This window comes from Peromyscus californicus, unplaced genomic scaffold (genome assembly GCF_007827085.1).
Source record: "Peromyscus californicus insignis strain IS unplaced genomic scaffold, ASM782708v3 Scaffold_5__1_contigs__length_169319896, whole genome shotgun sequence".
Lineage (NCBI taxonomy): Eukaryota > Metazoa > Chordata > Mammalia > Rodentia > Cricetidae > Peromyscus > Peromyscus californicus.
In genome coordinates, this window is record NW_026294573.1 from 160,784,107 (window position 1) to 160,801,522 (window position 17,416).

Genomic DNA, 17,416 nt, shown 5'->3' on the forward strand with positions numbered 1-17,416 from the left:
TCTGCCAACACCCACCATCTTAACGAATGTAACCTCTGCTAAGCCTTGAAATGTAATTGAGTCCTCTAACATACTTGATTTTCAGGATAGCTTTGGCCATTTTAGATCATTTTCATTTAAATTTTGGAATCAATTTATCAATTTCAACAATAAAGCCTGATGGAGTTGTGACTGGGATATTTCTGTGTGAGTATGTGTGTTCTCTACATGATTCAGGGAATGCTGACATTTTAAAACATTGTTATTTCATTTAAAATCCAACTTTTAAAAAAATCTTTAAAATCTCTCAGCAATGGTTAGTGGTTTTCAGCATAAAGATCTTTCCCACAGTTTGTTAATTTTTTCTTAAACATTTGATATGCAATTAATAAATAGCACTCAAAGTCTTTTTCAGGAGGCTGGGCTGGATCAAACCCAGGGTAACACACGTAATCAGCAAAGGCCACTGAGACCAGACTTCTCTATTCTTCATCTCTCTCAGTGCTTACCAATTTTATTGACATCATTAAGGAACCAGCTTTTTTGTTTGTTTGTTTTAAGGTTTATTTATTTATATTGTGTACACGCCTGTGTGTATGTTTGCACCACGTGCATACTGTGCCTGTGATAACAGAAAAGTATCGGACGCCCTCAAAGTAGAGCTGTGTGCAGCTGTAAACCACCATGTGGGTGATGGGAACCAAACCTCGGTCTTCTGAAAGAGCAGCAAGTATTCTTGACTCCTGAACTATCTCTCCAGTCCTAAAAAATAGTATTTTAAATATAAACTTTAAAATACATCAGTAACCAGATTAAACATTTAGTGATCAAAGTATTTAACTGTCCTTTTTTATCCAGCTCTTGTAAGTTTAGTCTGTAGGGTCTGAGCACACCAGTTTTGTTTCTTCATAGTTCTCCATCTGTCTATTAGCATGACACTCATTCATTTGTTGAACGTATGTGATAATATTTTTCTCTCACCCTCCCTAAGATTATTGTCCTCTTCTGAAAGCCATGCTTGTATTTCCCCAGGTCTCTCTTTTTGTCAGTGTCTGGTTAGTTCTGTGAAACGCACATCCCTTACCTTCAGTGGTTCCTCTGTTTCCTTTGGTTTGTTTCTTTACTTTTTTGTTATTGTTCTTGTGTCTTTTTCCTTTATCCAAATTAGCTTCAGTTTCTGTTTTAATATCATTGCCATTGGAGTTATCTTGAGACATTTATTTATTTATTTATTTATTTATTTATTTATTTATTTATTTATTTTTCTATTATCAGCTTGATACAGTATAAATTCTTATCCTAATAGTGAAATGTTTCATTGAGGCTTGCCCAGTAATTGAGTAAAACCAAAACTTGTTATAAGCCACAGTCATCCTAGGGTCCCCCCTGCTATGGAGCCTCCCTGGTTCTGTGGGTTGCAGTCTGATTGTTCTTTGCTTTATATCTAGTATCCACTTATGAGTGAGCACATGGGAACCAGCTTTTTTAAACAATCTCTACTTTCCCACAATTTCATAGGTTACTATTTTATTATTTTTCTAACTATCTTAATTTAAATTTATTTTTTTGTTTTGTTTTTCCCATTTCTACACACACACACACACACACACACACACACACACACACACCCTCAGGTTTCTTGTTGGTTGTTTTTTTTGTTTTTGTTTTTGTTTTTGTTTTTGTTTTGTTTTGTTTTTCGAGACAGGGTTTCTCTGTGCAGTTTTGGTGCCTATCCTGGATCTCGCTCTATAGACCAGAGTGGCCTCGAACTCACAGAGATCTGCCTGGCTCTGCCTCCCTAGTGCTGGAAGTAAAGGCGTGCGCCACTATTGCCTGGCCAGTTGATTTGTTTTTTCTTTTTTTTTTTAAGACAAGCTCTCAAGTAGCTCAGGATGGCCTCAAACTTGCTATACAGCTGAGGCTAGCTTTGGAACTCCTGATCCTCTTGTCTCCAGGATTACAGGCATGCACACTCGGCTGTAAAAGGGGGTGGGAGAGAGATGGCGCCTGTCTCAGGAGCTATTCGGAGATCATAAAGCTGGATGGGCTTGCATCACATTTTCGTTTCTGATCTGATAAGAACTCCGGTTCCTGGTTGTAAGATCAGGCTCAGCTCTGGAGGACCGGAAAGACAGAGCTGTATGCTGGGAGGCAGGGGAGCGAGGCCAGGCACATGGCGAGCCCTGCACACACCGCAGTTGGTGTGAGTAAGGTAGAGCAGAAGTGGTGAAGCTGCCTTCTGTCCCACGCTGTTCCAGGAAGGAGATAATAGCAGTTGGAAATAACAGGTGGCACCGGAGGAGAGGAAGCAGGCTGGCCAATCCTCAGGCTTCAGAGAAGAACGCAAAGGGCTTTCGGGAGCTGGCAGGAGACCCGGAATGTCCTCGGGGTCTTGTTCTGGCAGGAAGCCCTGGCTTCCCACAGCTGCTCACCTAATCAGCAGCTTTCTGGAAGTTGGAGTTCAGACCCAAGATGATTTATACAGAGAGAGGTGAAAAATGAAAGACAAAACACCCCATAAAAGGACCAGTTACTGTAAACTTCTGGTTTTTCTTCCTTGGCCGGCAGTGCCCAGCCAAGACCTCCCTCCAAACTCGGCTCCAAGCCTTCAGCTCTGTGAACCAGCGCTCACCGTTGGGTCACATCACTCATTATCCTCAGCCACACTGCTTATCAAGCTTGGCCTTTTCTGCCTTAGCACAAGGGCTCAGGACTCTTCACTACGAATGGAAATAAGCAGCCATGTCAATGGCCTCCTGGCTACTGGACCACACCAGCAAGAGAAAACCTGCTCTAGAAGCTTCCCCTGAACCTCTAGGAGAACACAACTGATAATTGGACACCAAATGTCTGGCTTGTAGCCAGGACTAACAACTGTTTTTTTTTTTTTTTTTTGCAAGCCACATTCTGGTAACCACAGAGAACCAAAATAGATACTCTGATTTGAGAGCTCAGAACATTTTCTAAACGCAGGTGAAATCACAGTGCGAACTAATCACAGGTTTAGGATGAAGAAAGGAGTTCGGCTGAAAACTTTAGGAGAAGAAAACTGGTTAACTGCCACAGAACATTCTTTCAAAATCAAAAGAGCTAACTAAACTACTACATTGCTTTACAGATTGCTGGTAGTCATTACAGTGGGATTAGAGTTACCAGATTCAGCAAGCCAAAACACAAGATTCCCAGTTAAATATGAATTGCAAATCAACAATAAATAATTTTCTAGTGTAAGTGTGTCCCAAATTTGGCATGTCCCAGATATTATATTGGGATATACATATATTTAAAAAGTATTTGTTTATCTAAAATTAAAAATTAACTAGGTGCTGTATATTTTATCTGGAAACCTGAGGTACATTTCTACCGTGATGTTCAGAAATATGAGAAGAGTAGGGAGGCATTTTAAATTCTGACTGGATGCTAGGTTAAAAGATTGTCATTTGTTCTTTATTAAAATCAGCATATTTGCCCAGGGGTGGTGGTGCACGCCTTTAATCTCAGCACTCGGGAGGCAGAGGCAGGGCAATCTCTGAGTTTGAGGGCAGCCTGGTCTACAGAGTGAGTTTGAGGCCAGCCAGGCTATACAGTGAAACCCTGTCTCTTGGGGCGCCAGGGGGGGCGGTTAGAATTAGGGTGTTTGATGGCGCTGCTGTTGTGTGTAGCAGCACAGAAGATTAGACCTCATCCATGCTAGGCAAGTGCTCCACCACTCTGCTCCGCTCCTCTTTATCTTTACCTGTAATTTTGAGTGTGTGTAGGAGGGTATGCATGAGTACCACCCATGTACAGGAACCTGCAGAGGTCAAAAGGGATGTAAGGTCCCCAGGACTAGAGCTATAGATAGTTGATTACAGCCACCATGTGGGGGCCGGGAACTGAACCTGGGTCCTCTGGAAGAACCGTAAGCACTCGTAACTACTGAGCCATCTCCCCAGCACCTCTATTTTTGCTTTTTTATTTGAGACATGGTTTCTCTAAGTTGCTGAGCTGGCTTTGAGCTCACTCTATAGCACAGGCCTTTGAAGTTAAGATCTTCCTGTGCTGGTCTTGTGGGTAGTTGGGACGACAGGTACACACTGCTGTGGCCAGCTGAAATTTAGGGCTATTAATAATTCCTTTAAAATACATATGACAGGAAGAATTAATAAATAATGGGGACCAGGCATTTTTCTAGACACCTCAATTTCTATACTACTTAATAGCTATTTCCTCTTTGATTTCAGTTTGAAAGCTCTCAGCAGGATACACTCATCACTGTCTTAATAGGTCTTTGAATTATGTAATGTGGTATCTTTTCTTTTTTGTTGTTGTTTTGTTTTAATTTTTTAGAGACAGGATATCACTATGTACACCTTTGGCTGTTCTCGAACTCACTATGTAGACCAGGCTGGCCTAGAACTCACTCTGTAGACCAGGCTGGCCTAGAACTCACTCTGTAGACCAGGCTGGCCTAGAACTCACTCTGTAGACCAGGCTGGCCTAGAACTCACTCTGTAGACCAGGCTGGCCTAGAACTCACTCTGTAGACCAGGCTGGCCTAGAACTCACTCTGTAGACCAGGCTGGCCTAGAACTCACCGAGACCCGCCTGTTTTCGCGTCTCGGATGCTGGGTTTAAGGGTATGGGCCACCACTGCTCACTCTTGGTTGGCTTTCTGTTGTTGTGATAAACACCACAGCCAAAACCATCTTGGGGAAGAAAGGGTTTATTTCATCATGCAGTCTGCAGTCCACCGTGAAGGGAAGGCAAGGCAGGAACTCTGGGCAGAAACTGAAGCCGAGGCCATGGGGGAGTGATGCTTACTGGCTTGCTCTCTGTGGCTCGTTCACCCCGCTTACACCATTCAGGACCATCACAGGTGGCACTGTCCACAGTAGGCTGCACCCTCCCACATGCCCACCGGCCAAGATGATGGGGGCATTCTCTCAGTTGAATTTCCCTCACCTCAGATGATACCCTGGCGTGTGTGAAGTTATCAAAACACTAACCAGCACTCATGGTCACTCAGTTTAAGTCAAGAGTATTTACTCACCTCAGGGGGACTGTATTTCAGTGGTCGAGTGCTTGCCTAGCATGCACAAGACGGTGGGTTTGACCCCCAGCACCACCGAATATGTAAGTTTATATTTGAACATAAACGACTCAGCAGTCAAGAGTGGGCACTGTTCCTTTGGAGGACCAGGTTCAGTTCCTAACACTCGGGTCAGGCAGCTCGAAATCACTTGTCTCTCCAGCTCCAGATGGATCCGATGCCTCTGGCCTCCTCTGGCCTCCTCTGGCCTCCTCTGGCCTCCTCTGGCACCTGTACTCATGTGAACACACACACACACACACACACACACACACACACACACACACACACACACCAATTAAAAATAAAATAAAGCTTAGTTTTCAAAATGAATTCAAGACCAAAAACATACTTGTTAAAACACAGCCCTAAGGGAGGATAATATTTATTCATTTAGCTTTAAGAAAATAACCATCTTGAGCATGCAGATTCTTAAGCAAAGCGGAACATATTAATTAAACCTTGAAAGGCAGAGTAAATGGACCTTAATACATTTGCTAATTATACTTACTTGTGTATATAATTGCTTATTCAACACTTTTAAATTAACTGATTTATTTAAATTGACCAAAAAGTTATATATAGTCATGTATACAATATGATGTTTTCAAATATGCAAATATTGTACAATGGTTAAGTCACATGCAATCACCCATGTGCTTATCATAGTAGTAAGGACACTAAGAACTTCATATGGATTTCTTCTCAACAAACGTTGAAAGGAGAGGCTGAGGCCACAATTCCTGAGTTTATGTTGACTGGGTTCCATTGGGGGCAGACAGAACAGCAGGGCCTGCTTGCTAAGGACTTCCTGGGGTGTGAACACCATTTTGCTCCACACAGAAGTCAACAGTGTGAGTGCTTCAAAGACAGAACTCTGCACATGATTCAGGTGACCCTTTGGGGCCTGCCTAGAACTCCAACCAGTTACAACGAGGAGCGAGGAAGTGGATGTCTGTAGGAGTTTGAGGCAACTTAATTTAGAAGAGCCGCCTAAATGACCAACGCCAGACTTCAGTGCAGGTAAACATCACGCCAGTTGGAGCGTAGTAGCTTATTGGTCCATGAAGATAGCTCCACCTCTGCTTTCCAGACAACTTGTCCTAAGCCGGCAGAATGCCCGGGAGAGCTGGGTGGACTAGGAAGGGCCTTTTCCACAGGGAACTTGGTGGGCATTCATTCTAGTGATGACGGCTCCAGTTTACCCCAGCATGCCAGCAGCAAAGGCAACCACAGTCCATGGACTTCCTCTCTTCCTCCCCACCTTCCTTCCTTTCTTCCGGCATTACCGGGAGTTGAACTCAGTGCCTTGCATAAGCTGAGCAAGTGCTCTACCACTGAGCCACACCTTCGACCACCTGTTAAATTTATTTTGCGAGGAGTCACACCAAGTTGCCCAAACAGTTCTCCAAGTTTTGGCCCTCCTGTTCCCAGGTTCATCTGCTGGGATTCCAGATCCTAGCACAGTACTCCTGCCCTCCCCTCCCTTCCCCCTGCATCCTGTCCTCCCCTGTCCTCCCCTGTCCTCTGCTGTCCTCCCCTCTCCTCTCCTGTCCTCCCCTCCCTTCCCCCTGCATCCTGTCCTCCCCTCTCCTCTCCTGCCCTCCCCTCCCTTCCCCTGCATCCTGTCCTCCCCTGTCCTCCCCTGTCCTCTGCTGTCCTCCCCTCTCCTCCCCTGTCCTCTCCTGCCCTCCCCTCCCTTCCCCTGCATCCTGTCCTCCCTTGTCCTCCCCCCTCCTCCCCCCTCCTCCCCCCTCCTCTCCTGCCCTCCCCTCCCTTCTCCCCCTCCCCTCCTCTCCTCTCTTCTCTTCCTCTCGTTTTCTCTTTTCCCTTCTGTCACACTTATTAACTGAAGTATTTGTTCGTTTATTATCTGTTAACTGGGCCCAGCACTCAGGAGGCAGAGGTAGGTGGATCTCTGAGTTCAAGGCCTGGTCTGCAGAGTGAGTTCCAGGACAGCCAGGACTATACAGAGAAACTATACATGAAAAACCAAAACAGCAGGGCGGTGGTGACACACGCCTTTAGTCCCAGCACTCGGGAGGCAGAGCCAGGCGGATCTCTATGAGTTCGAGGCCAGCCTGGGCTGCAGAGCGAGATCCAGGACAGGCACCAAAGCTACACAGAGAAACCCTGTCTTGAAAAACTGAAAAAACAAAACGAAACAAAAACCATCTGTTACCTGGTTCATGTGCTGAGTGGCAGGGCTAGTGTTGTGTATCTCAGTACTTATCTACGTAGATACAACAGTAACAAAATGCTTCCTCAAAAAAATATATTTAGCATTTGAGAAGCAGTGATAGGAGGACTTTGATTTTGAGGCTAGCCTGGGCTACAGAAAGAGCACCCCCATCTAAAACAACTGAACAACTACAGCCAATAAATTCCATATATTCATCTTTTAATTTTCATTGCATTTATGAAATTATTTAAAGAAAATAAATACAACTATTATGCTGTACTTTCCTTTTTCAAAAAAGTCCTCTCCAGCTATACTTTGCAGCACATAAAATGCTATGTATTCGAGTTTATTCCTAGATATGCTTTTTTATTATTGGAGTTACTATTATAAGAAAATTCTTTTATTATAGTTTCCTGTTTGTAAGGAAAGTCATTGCAAGAATTCTCATGATGTTTGTATTCTTCTGTATAAAGCTAAGTTATTTTTGAATTTAGACTTGAATACCAGTCCCAGGATTTGTATCTACAATCAGAACATCTGAAATAAATGATTTCTCTTGTATATTAACTTTTATGCCTTTCTTCCTCTCTTGCTCTCTCTCTAATAGACTTATATTTATTCTTTGACAATTTCATACATGGAAACAGTTCTCCTCGGTCATATGCATCCCCAATCCCTCCCTCCCAGACCCCAGGCACCTCCAAATGCCACCTCCTCTTCATGTTCTCGCCTTCATTGGTTGGTCCCCCACCTAGTCTAACTGGTGTTGCCTGTGGGAATGTTGGCTGATTTTGTTGGCTTGCTCTCACACAGGTACTCGTAGATGCTACCAGGGTATAGTGGGTCCATGAGTGTAGTGGCCATGTCCTGTCCCAAAGATAGCACTTCACAGCACTTGCATCCATCCTCCTGTCCTTACAATTGTCCCACCCCTCTTCTGTAATGTTCCTTGACCCTTGGTTGGGGGAAGGAGCGGAGCACAAAATGATTATCAGCAGTTTGACCAGTTATAAGTTTCTGCATTAACTGCTAACCACTGAAGAGAGAAGCTTCTCTGGCCAAGGCCGAGGGCAACACTAATCTACGCTGATAAACAGAAATATTCAGAGTGCAGTTTGACAACATGTCATTTAGCAAAACAATAGTAGTAGATTCATCCCTGGAGACTGTGACCTCCCAAGTCACGGGCTTTGGACCAGTTTTATACTACTAGACCTGAATTCCTTCCGTGGAGCAGGCCTCGAATCTAATCCAAAAGCAATTGGTTACCCCACAAACTTCACACCACTATTACGCCAGTGGACACATCTTGCTTGGCAGCTTGGTACTGTAGCATTCAGAGCGGGCTGCAAGGATACCACTGATGTTTTTTCATACATCCTTAGTTTTGGATAACCTACTAATCTCCTTCCTCTTCATGCCACCATTGAACCAGTGGATACACCTTCCGTGTATACCCACCACTGCTTACACTGTTAAGTATGCCCAGGGGATCTTCCAGTATCCCCTCCCTTCTACTTCCTATCATCTATGTTCCATTATCTCCTCTCCCCTTAAGATCTCTTCCTCTTTCCCACTCATGGACCCTTTCTAGCTCCCTAGGCTCTTTAAATACACAAAGCTAGGGTTCACATATGAGGAAGAACATACAGTATCTGTCTTTCTAGGCCTAGGTTACCTCCCTTAGGATAATACTTTCTAGTTCCATCCATTTTCTTACAAACTTCACATTTTTTGTTTTTCTTTCTTTTTTATATTTGTTTGTTTGTTTATTTTGATTGTTTGTTTCTCAAACTGGGTTTCTCTGTGTAGCCCTGGCTGTCCTGGAACTTGCTCCGTAGATCAGTTTGACTTTGACCTCACAGATCCACCTCCCTCTGCCTCCCCAGTGCTGGGATTAAAAGCATGTGCCACCACATCTGGCTTAGTTTCATATTTTCTTTCTTTTTTTTTTTTTTTTAAAAATATGGAACGCTTCACGAATTTGCGTGTCATCCTTGCGCAGGGGCCATGCTAATCTTCTCTGTATCGTTCCAATTTTAGTATATGTGCTGCCGAAGCGAGCACCATATTTTCTTAATAGCTGTATAAAATCCCATTGTGTATATGCACTACATTTTCATTATGTACTCATCAGTTGAACGTATACACTGATTCCACTTCCTAGCTATTGTGAAGAGAGCAATAGTGAACATGGATGAGAAGGTTTCTCCATTGGAGGATATGGAGTCCTTCGGATATGTGTTCAGGAGGGGTATAACTAGATCATACAGTAGCTCTAGTTTTAGCTTTTTGAGAACCCTCTATGCTGATAAAAATTCACTCCTCCAATCATGATCAAGCATTTCCCTTTTCCCGTAACCTCACCTGCACTCGTTGACATTTGCTGTCTTGATGATATCTATTTTGACTGGTGTGAGACGGCTCAAGAAGCAGTTTCAATTTGCATTTTCCCGATGGCCAATGACGTGAACACTCCTTCAAATGCTTTACAGCCATTTCTATTTCTTCATTTAAGAACTCTGTGCAGGTCCACAGTCCATCTAGTTCTATCAGGTTTTTTGTTTGTTTTGGTTGGTTTTTGTTTTTGCTTTTCTTATGTTTATTTTCTCAATTTTTTCTTTGTATATTCTAAATCCTAATTATATGTCAGATTTATAGCTGTGCTTCCTGTAGGATGTTGCTTCATTTAACTGACAATTTCCTTTGCTTATACAAAAGCTTTTTTATTTCATGAGATTCCATTTGTTGACTATTTCCTCATATTCTGAGAATAAGAGTTCCATTCATAATGTCCTTACCTCAACCGATATCTTGAAGTGCACCCCCTCTTTTCTCCTCCAGCAGTTTTAGAGTTTCAGATCGCATGTGGAGGTTTTTGATGTACGTGGAGTTGGTTTTGGTGCAGATTGAGTGATAAAGCTTTAGCTTCATTCTTCTACATGTGGATATCTGATTTCCCCGGCACTGTTGGTTGAGGAGCCTAGCGTGTCTTCAAAGTGCTGTTCTGACAGCCTCGTGGAAATGCAGGCGGCTGTAGCTGTAAGGCCTTGTAACTGGGTGTTCTAGTGCAGTGAGCTCAGTCTGGTTTTGTGCCAGTCCCACGCTGATTTTATTACTCTGGTTCTGTAGCGGAACTTGAAATCAGGTATGATGAGATATCTAGCAGTATTCTTTTTCTTTAGGGTTGCTCTAGCTGTTCAAGTTTCTTGTGCTTACATAGGAATTTTTAATTTTTTTTTTTTTTTTTTGGTTTTTCGAGACAGGGTTTCTCTGTGTAGCTTTGCGCCTTTCCTGGAACTCACTTGGTAGTCCAGGCTGGCCTCGAACTCACAGAGATCCGCCTGGCTCTGCCTCCCGAGTGCTGGGATTAAAGGCGTGCGCCACCACCGCCCGGCGGAATTTTTAATTTTTAATAAATCTTTTTCTGCGGAATGTCACTAGAATTTTGATTGTGGTTGCATGGAATCTGTATAATGCTTTCAGTAGCCTAGCCATTCTCCCAATTTGGATTTTTCAAATCCATCCGAATGGGGAGTCTTTCATCTTCTAGTGTCTTTCTCAATTTCTATTCAATGATTTACAGTTTTCATTAGAGGTCTTTCGTGGCGTTGGTTAGGATTTTTTCAAGGGTTTTTCGGTTTTGTTCTGTTGTGAAGGGGACTGTCCCCTACTCCCCTTTCAGTGGCTGTCACTGGTACACAGGAAGGCTAGCAGTCTTTGTGTGTTAACCTTGTGCCCCGACACTTTGCTGAAGATGGTCGTCCGTCCTGAAGGTTCTCTGCTGGAATCTTAGGGTCTCCTACAAATCGAATCACATCAGTTACAGTAGAGACAGTTTGACCTCTCCCATCGATGCCATCACTCTTGTTAAAGTTCTTTGGAGAATGTTTTCTGTGCCCTGTCCATCTTGCAGTCCTCACTGGCACCTTCTCGTTATCTTATCTTTGATCGTGTTTTTGTTCCAACTCTCCATTTGTCTTCAAGCTTGGACACTGTCCTCTCCTTTGTCCATTCTACCGCTGAGATTTTCCAGAGTTTCTGTCTTCTTGTAGTACCAGTATTGCAGATCGGCTTTTCTCTCAAGTTCTTTTTATTGAATCCCTCTTTCGCATCCTCTATCACTGCCTTTATTTCATTCAGCTGTTTGTGTCCTTGAATATATTTATTATTTTGAACTTTATAACTGGGATTTCATATAGCTCACTGAACAAGATGATATGGCTATAGGATTAATATTTTTTAAAGAGTTATATTGTCATGTTTTCTTGTGTTATTGCATGGATTTTTGAGCATCCAATGTTATTTCTTTGCTTGGCTTAAATTTTATCAGCTATATATGCTTTTAGTTGACGTATTTGCAATGTTCAGATGGGATTTTGTGTGGTAGTGCTGAGTTTAGAAAATGATTTGTGAGGCCAGGAGCTCTAGGTGCCTGGTATAAGTTATATATCACTGTCTGCATAGGATATTACTCGGGAGAGCAAGCATAGTTGGATGATATTACCACTGTGCAATTGTCCTAGTAGCCAATTGACAACATTGGTCCCTTAGTCTTCAAAAAACAGTTGAATAAACAACCAAGGGTACTGTATTATATACTGTGACTTTAGTAATTAGATTAAGAGTAAGTAGGTGAGAATAAAAGGATTAAACATTACACTGACTTTGAAAAGGTAGCTTGGATAGGGATTAAGTATTGATCAATACTGAAAGATAAGGTAGGTAAGGATAAGGATTAAATATTAGATCAATTTCGAAGAAAAAAAAATCAAGGTCAGTAAAGTAAGAGAGGAAATTGGGATACTGTTAGGGTCTATAGAGTTGAGGTATTATCGAAGTATGGAAGGTTATAACTACGAAGTCCAAGGAGGAAGGGATAAGGATAGGGGGTTGTAGATAACCAGGGGAGTATATGAGATGTAGCTGAAGAGAATGAGAAAGAATGGCCTGCAGTAAACTGGATAGAGAAACATACACAACAGTCCCCAAACCAGCTGAGCGAGAAACAGACGAAAGTGAAAAGACCATGAGACACACATGTAGAAGGGAAATGGTGGAAATATGAAATTTAAAAGAATGCTTAAGGGATGAATTGTTGGCACAGCTTCCCTGAGTGGAAAGGTGAAGTTCTCAGATGCCTCTGGCTCTAGTAGGTCCCATGTGACGATACATGGCAGAGAAGAGATTGGGAGCCATTGGTCTCTGAAGCCTTAGTGGTCGTGGGACTCTCGGGGTTGTTGGGGTCAGAGGCTGCTTCCCAGGTGTTCTCTGATTCTGTGTTCTCTCAGGCTTTCTCAAGTCTGATGAGAAATTTTTGCATACTTAGTTGAATTTGGGAGACGATACCACTACCAAGAGGCAAGCAGGAAATGAAAAAAAAAACATGATTGAGTGTCCAGAGCAGCTCAGTCCTGGAGCTCTGTATTTTCTGGACTCAGATTTTGTATCATCAGAGATAGGTAGACAAAGAACTTGGTCTGTGGAATGTGAGTGGAACTCACAATGTGTGTTTTCTAATAGCATGAATTTCATATAATATTGTGGTCTATATCCATAACCCACCTACATAGAAATGAAGATCTTTCCAGTGACTAAATGCGCCTCCCATTTGTGATTGCTTAATAAACTACATTATACCCTAAACTCAGTGTTGACCACCTAAAAGCAGTTGGTATTCATCCTAAGACCACACATCCTAAGTGTATTTGAAATATTGAATTTAGAATAAAGTAATATGAGGAGTGGGAATAAAATTATTGGTATGATTCTCTGTTTCATCTAAATTAAAAAGGATAAGACAGGTATGGTGACATCCACGTACTTCCAGTACTAGTAAGGCTGAAGCAGGAGGATCCCAAGTTTGATATCTGCCTGGACTACAAGGGGATTTCAAGTCCAGCCTAGGCAACTTAGAAAGAACCTATCTCAAAATACAAATAAGAATGTAGCTCAACTGAGAGTCCATGAGCACACACACTTGTGTGTGTGTGTGTGTGTGTGACACTTTGTGTGTGTGTGTGTGTGTGTGTGTGTGTGTGTGTGTGTGTGTGTGTGAGAGAGAGAGAGAGAGAGAGAGATAATTGGGTTAAAGTTATTTGGAGGCATCAATTTTCAGATTCTGGAATGACTTGATTCTCTTTCTCTAGACAAAAATCTAAGTTTGGGAATCTATAGATTACTTTTTAATCATAGAAGACCTTTTCATTTCTACCAGCCACGGTGTTCAGAAGACTATGGCTCCATGAGGCATCCAGGTCTTCGTGTCTCTTCCAGTAGACTGCGAGCTGAGAGGAATTCTATGGTGCCCTGGGCACACACACCCAAAGTATATTTAGAAACAAGCAATCTTGGGGTCAGAAAAATCCAAGGACTTTGTGCGAGCAGGAGTGAGGAGAATTCACCAGTCGTCTGAGTTGAGAATACAGGCTGTAAATTATAAGTGCAGAGCCACCACCCCTTTCTCACTTGGTTCCCAGGCTGGCCTCCAACTCTGTGTAGCTGAGTCCAACCTTGAATTCAGGCCATCCTCCCTCTCCCTCCCGAGTGCTGTCAGGATAGAGGCTTGTTCCACCATACTTAGTTAATGTGGTGTTGGGGACCCAAACCCAGGGCTTTGTGTATAAAAGGCAAGCACTCGGGAGGCAGAGGCAGGCGGATCTCTGTGAGTTCGAGACCAGCCTGGGCTACAGAGTGAGTTCCAGGACAGGCACCAGAGCTACACAGAGAAACCCTGTCTCGAAAAACCAAAAAATAAAAAAAAAATTTTAAAAAAAAGCAAGCATCCTACCAGCTGAGCTACCTCCTCCAGCCTTACTCAAGATTGACAACCAACAACTTAAGGCTAATTAAAAACATAATCCCCAACGTCCAAACGTCCTACCACGGAGGGTCTTTTGAGTATTTTGTTTTGCTTTTGTTTTTTTGAGACAGGGTTTCTCTGTGTAGCTTTGGTGCCTGTCCTGGAACTCACTGTGTGGACCAGGCTGGCCTCGAACTCTCAAAGATCTGCCTGCCTCTGCCTCCCGAGTGCTGGGATTAAAGGCGTGCACCACCACCGCCGCTGCCGCCGCCACCACCGGGCTTCCTTTTGCGTTTTTTAAATTGTGTACGCAGAGGCTCAGTTTAAGGTTTTACACAGTAATTCAGCCAACCGCACTCTTTCCTGTCCCTTTTTGATTTAGTGCAACAAAACACGAGTATGCTATAAGCCTAGGCACTGTGTGCCTGTAATGTTCAGACAGCTCAAATGGACAGAGAGCCCGAGGGTTTGGGAGCTTGCAGGGAGAACTTTCTGGAACATCTGGCTTGTAATGTCCCTGTAGATGATGAGCTCGGCTCTCATGCACAAGAAACGAGTTCATAGCTGACTACCCGTTCCCAGTTACAATTTACCATTCACTCTTTGTACTGTCTGTCAGAGTGCCGAGTGGACCTTCAGTGGGAGGTTGGGCGCATCTCAGTCTTTCCAAAGGGATGAAGGGATCTGGGATTTGAAACCATGTGACTGCCCCTTTCCCTCTGCCCTAGAACCTCCACCGCCTGAGGAAGGTGAGGGAGCGAAATGACTGCCTTCCAAAGGCATCTGCAGAGGCGCTCCTCTGCGGACTCAGGCAATCCTGCGTTCCCCTCCCCCGCTGCACCAGCGCCTCATGGCACAGCCTCGGGACAGCAGGTGTTTTCAGTACTGAAAAATAGCTGAATGCCAAGTGTTTTAGGGAACAGGTAAGGCAAACTTCAAGCTTGATTAAACACTTAGTTTCAGGTTCCACGGCCGAGGGACAAGAGAATAGAGTTATCCTTTAAAACCACACGTAGTTTGTTGTTGTTCTGTTTTGTTTTTCTAGACAGGGTTTCTCTGTGGTAACAGCCCTGGCTGTCCTGGAACTCGCTGTGTAGACCAGGCTGGCCTCCAACTCAGAGATCCGCCTGTTTCTGCCTCCAGAGTACTGGCATTAAAGGCCTGCGCCACCACCAAAGCAGACTTTTTTAAAAGCTTTTGCATACTTTCATGATTTCTTCTTCTTCTTCTTCTTCTTCTTCTTCTTCTTCTTCTTCTTCTTCTTCTTCTTCTTCTTCTTCTTCTTCTTCTTCTTCTCCTCCTCCTCCTCCTCCTCCTCCTCCTCCTCCTCTTCCACCTCCTTCTCCTCCTCCTCCTGCTCCTCCTCCTCCTGCTCCTCCTCCTGCTCCTCCTTCTGTATTCGGAATTAAGCCTGGCTTTTTTTTTATTATTATTATTTAAGGATCTTTAATAAAGTTTACAATTTTTTTAAATGTATATTTTTAAAGGAATTGAGGCCAGGTAGTAATGGCTCACACCTTTAGTCCCAGCACTCAAGAGGCAGAGGCAGGCAGACCTCTGAATTTGAGGCCAGTCTGGTCTACAGGGTAAGTTCCAGCACAGCCAGGGCTCTACAGAGAAACTCTCTCTCTCTCTCAAAAAAAGAAACAAAAAAACACAAACAAACAAAAAACAGGAACCAAGTCCTAAACCTTCCACATGATAAACAAGTACTCTATTACTGAACTCCCTCCTCCAATCCTGTATGGTTTTACTTAATGAACGGGTGCTAAATATCAGAACTAAATCTCCAGCAAGCTAGGCAAGGATTCTATTACTAAACTGCACCCCAGCCCTATTTTCCAGGAACATCAGATGAGAAGTTTTCAGTTGTGTTTCTTGACCTATCAAACATACACAGACATGGGTTCAAAAATAAAGTTGTCCTTTACGGGGTGCTAATAATAACACAAAGACAAACAGCCACCTAAAGGGACTGGCTGTGGTGGTGGCACATGCCTGTAATGTCAGCTCTAAGGGAGACAGAAGCAAGAAGACCTTGAGTTAGAAGTCAGTCTGGGAGATACAGTGAGACAATGTCTCAAAACGCATAGAATAAGCGGGGCAGTGATGGCACACGCCTGTAATCCCAGCACTCAGGAGGCAGAGGCAGACAATCTCTGTGAGTTCGAAGCCAGCCTGGTCTACAGAGTGAGTTCCAGGACAACCAGGGCTGGTACACTGTGAAACCCTGTCTCCAAAACAAAAAACAAATAAACAAACAAAACACGTAAATAATAAATTCCAGTATAATTATAGAAACTGAATAGCCATGAGACTGCATCAGCTAAAGGACCTTAGAAAAATGGTTGTAACTTTCTGATTCTTGAAGAATCAGCCACAATAAGCCGATCTGTATTGGTTTACTTTAAATGAGTCAGTTTTAATGCCATTGATGAATATGAAGAATAGCAAAAGTTTTGTTAGCATCTTAGGTCTAAAATTTAGTATTTCCTCCTTTAGATTATTGTCCCAACTTACGTTATATGAAAAGCTGAGAAAGAAAAGTATAATTTTTCATAAATCCTGGTAAAAGCAATGGTGGTAGAATTTGAATATTAGTTTTTCTGCTTGTAATATTAATATTCTGTTCAATAAGCTGAATATCTATTGGTGTGTTTCTACAAATTTAGCCCCCTAGGCTAAATGAGAAGAAAAAGTGACAGGTTTTAATCTTAACAACTTGCAACCTAGCTGAGGAAAATCAGCTAACAAGAACAATCAATGCCCTGGGCCTGGTGAGGAATAGTGACCAGTGTGGAAGTCCAAGAAAATACGGCCACTGTGGACTAGAATTGTGTAAGGAAAGGTGTGACTCGACTCGGGCACTGAAGCAGGCAGTAAGTGGAAACATGGAAGAGATTCCAGACAAGACGCAGCAGAGGTGAGGGTGAGGAGGCTGGCCATGCGGGGGACGCTGTTTTAGAACAAATAGCTGCTCACCTGACTGGACAGAGAGATTATGAGGGGGCTCTGGAGAAAGAAGGGGATGCATGTTTGCTGGGTGGGAGGGACTCCTGAGAGCCAGGGAAACAAGGTGGAAACTGACTTAATTAGTCAATTAAAGGTGCTTTCAGTTTTGAAACAGTGGAAAGAAATATTAAAAGCAGTTGAGAAAGAAATGGTAAACTTGAACTCAATAATTCAAAACCCAAAGAGTTTGAGGCTTGCCTAGGTAACATTTAAAAAGTTTTTTTTTCCTTTTTTTTTTTTTTGGTTTCTCTGTGTATCCCTGGTTATGCCTAGAACTTGCTTTGCAGACCAGGCTGGCCTCGAACTTACAGAGATCTGCCAGCCTCTGCCTTCCAAATGCTGGGATTAAAGGTATGTGCCACCACCACCC

The 17,416-nt window shown here is 43.2% G+C and overlaps 1 non-coding gene across 1 annotated transcript; it reads right to left on the reverse strand.

The window, feature by feature from the left end:
* Positions 1–9,192: 9,192 nt before the first annotated feature.
* On the reverse strand, positions 9,193–9,299 carry LOC128098138 (U6 spliceosomal RNA). Its single transcript, XR_008214153.1, has one exon. It is a non-coding gene; the product is annotated as a U6 spliceosomal RNA (small nuclear RNA).
* Positions 9,300–17,416: the final 8,117 nt, after the last annotated feature.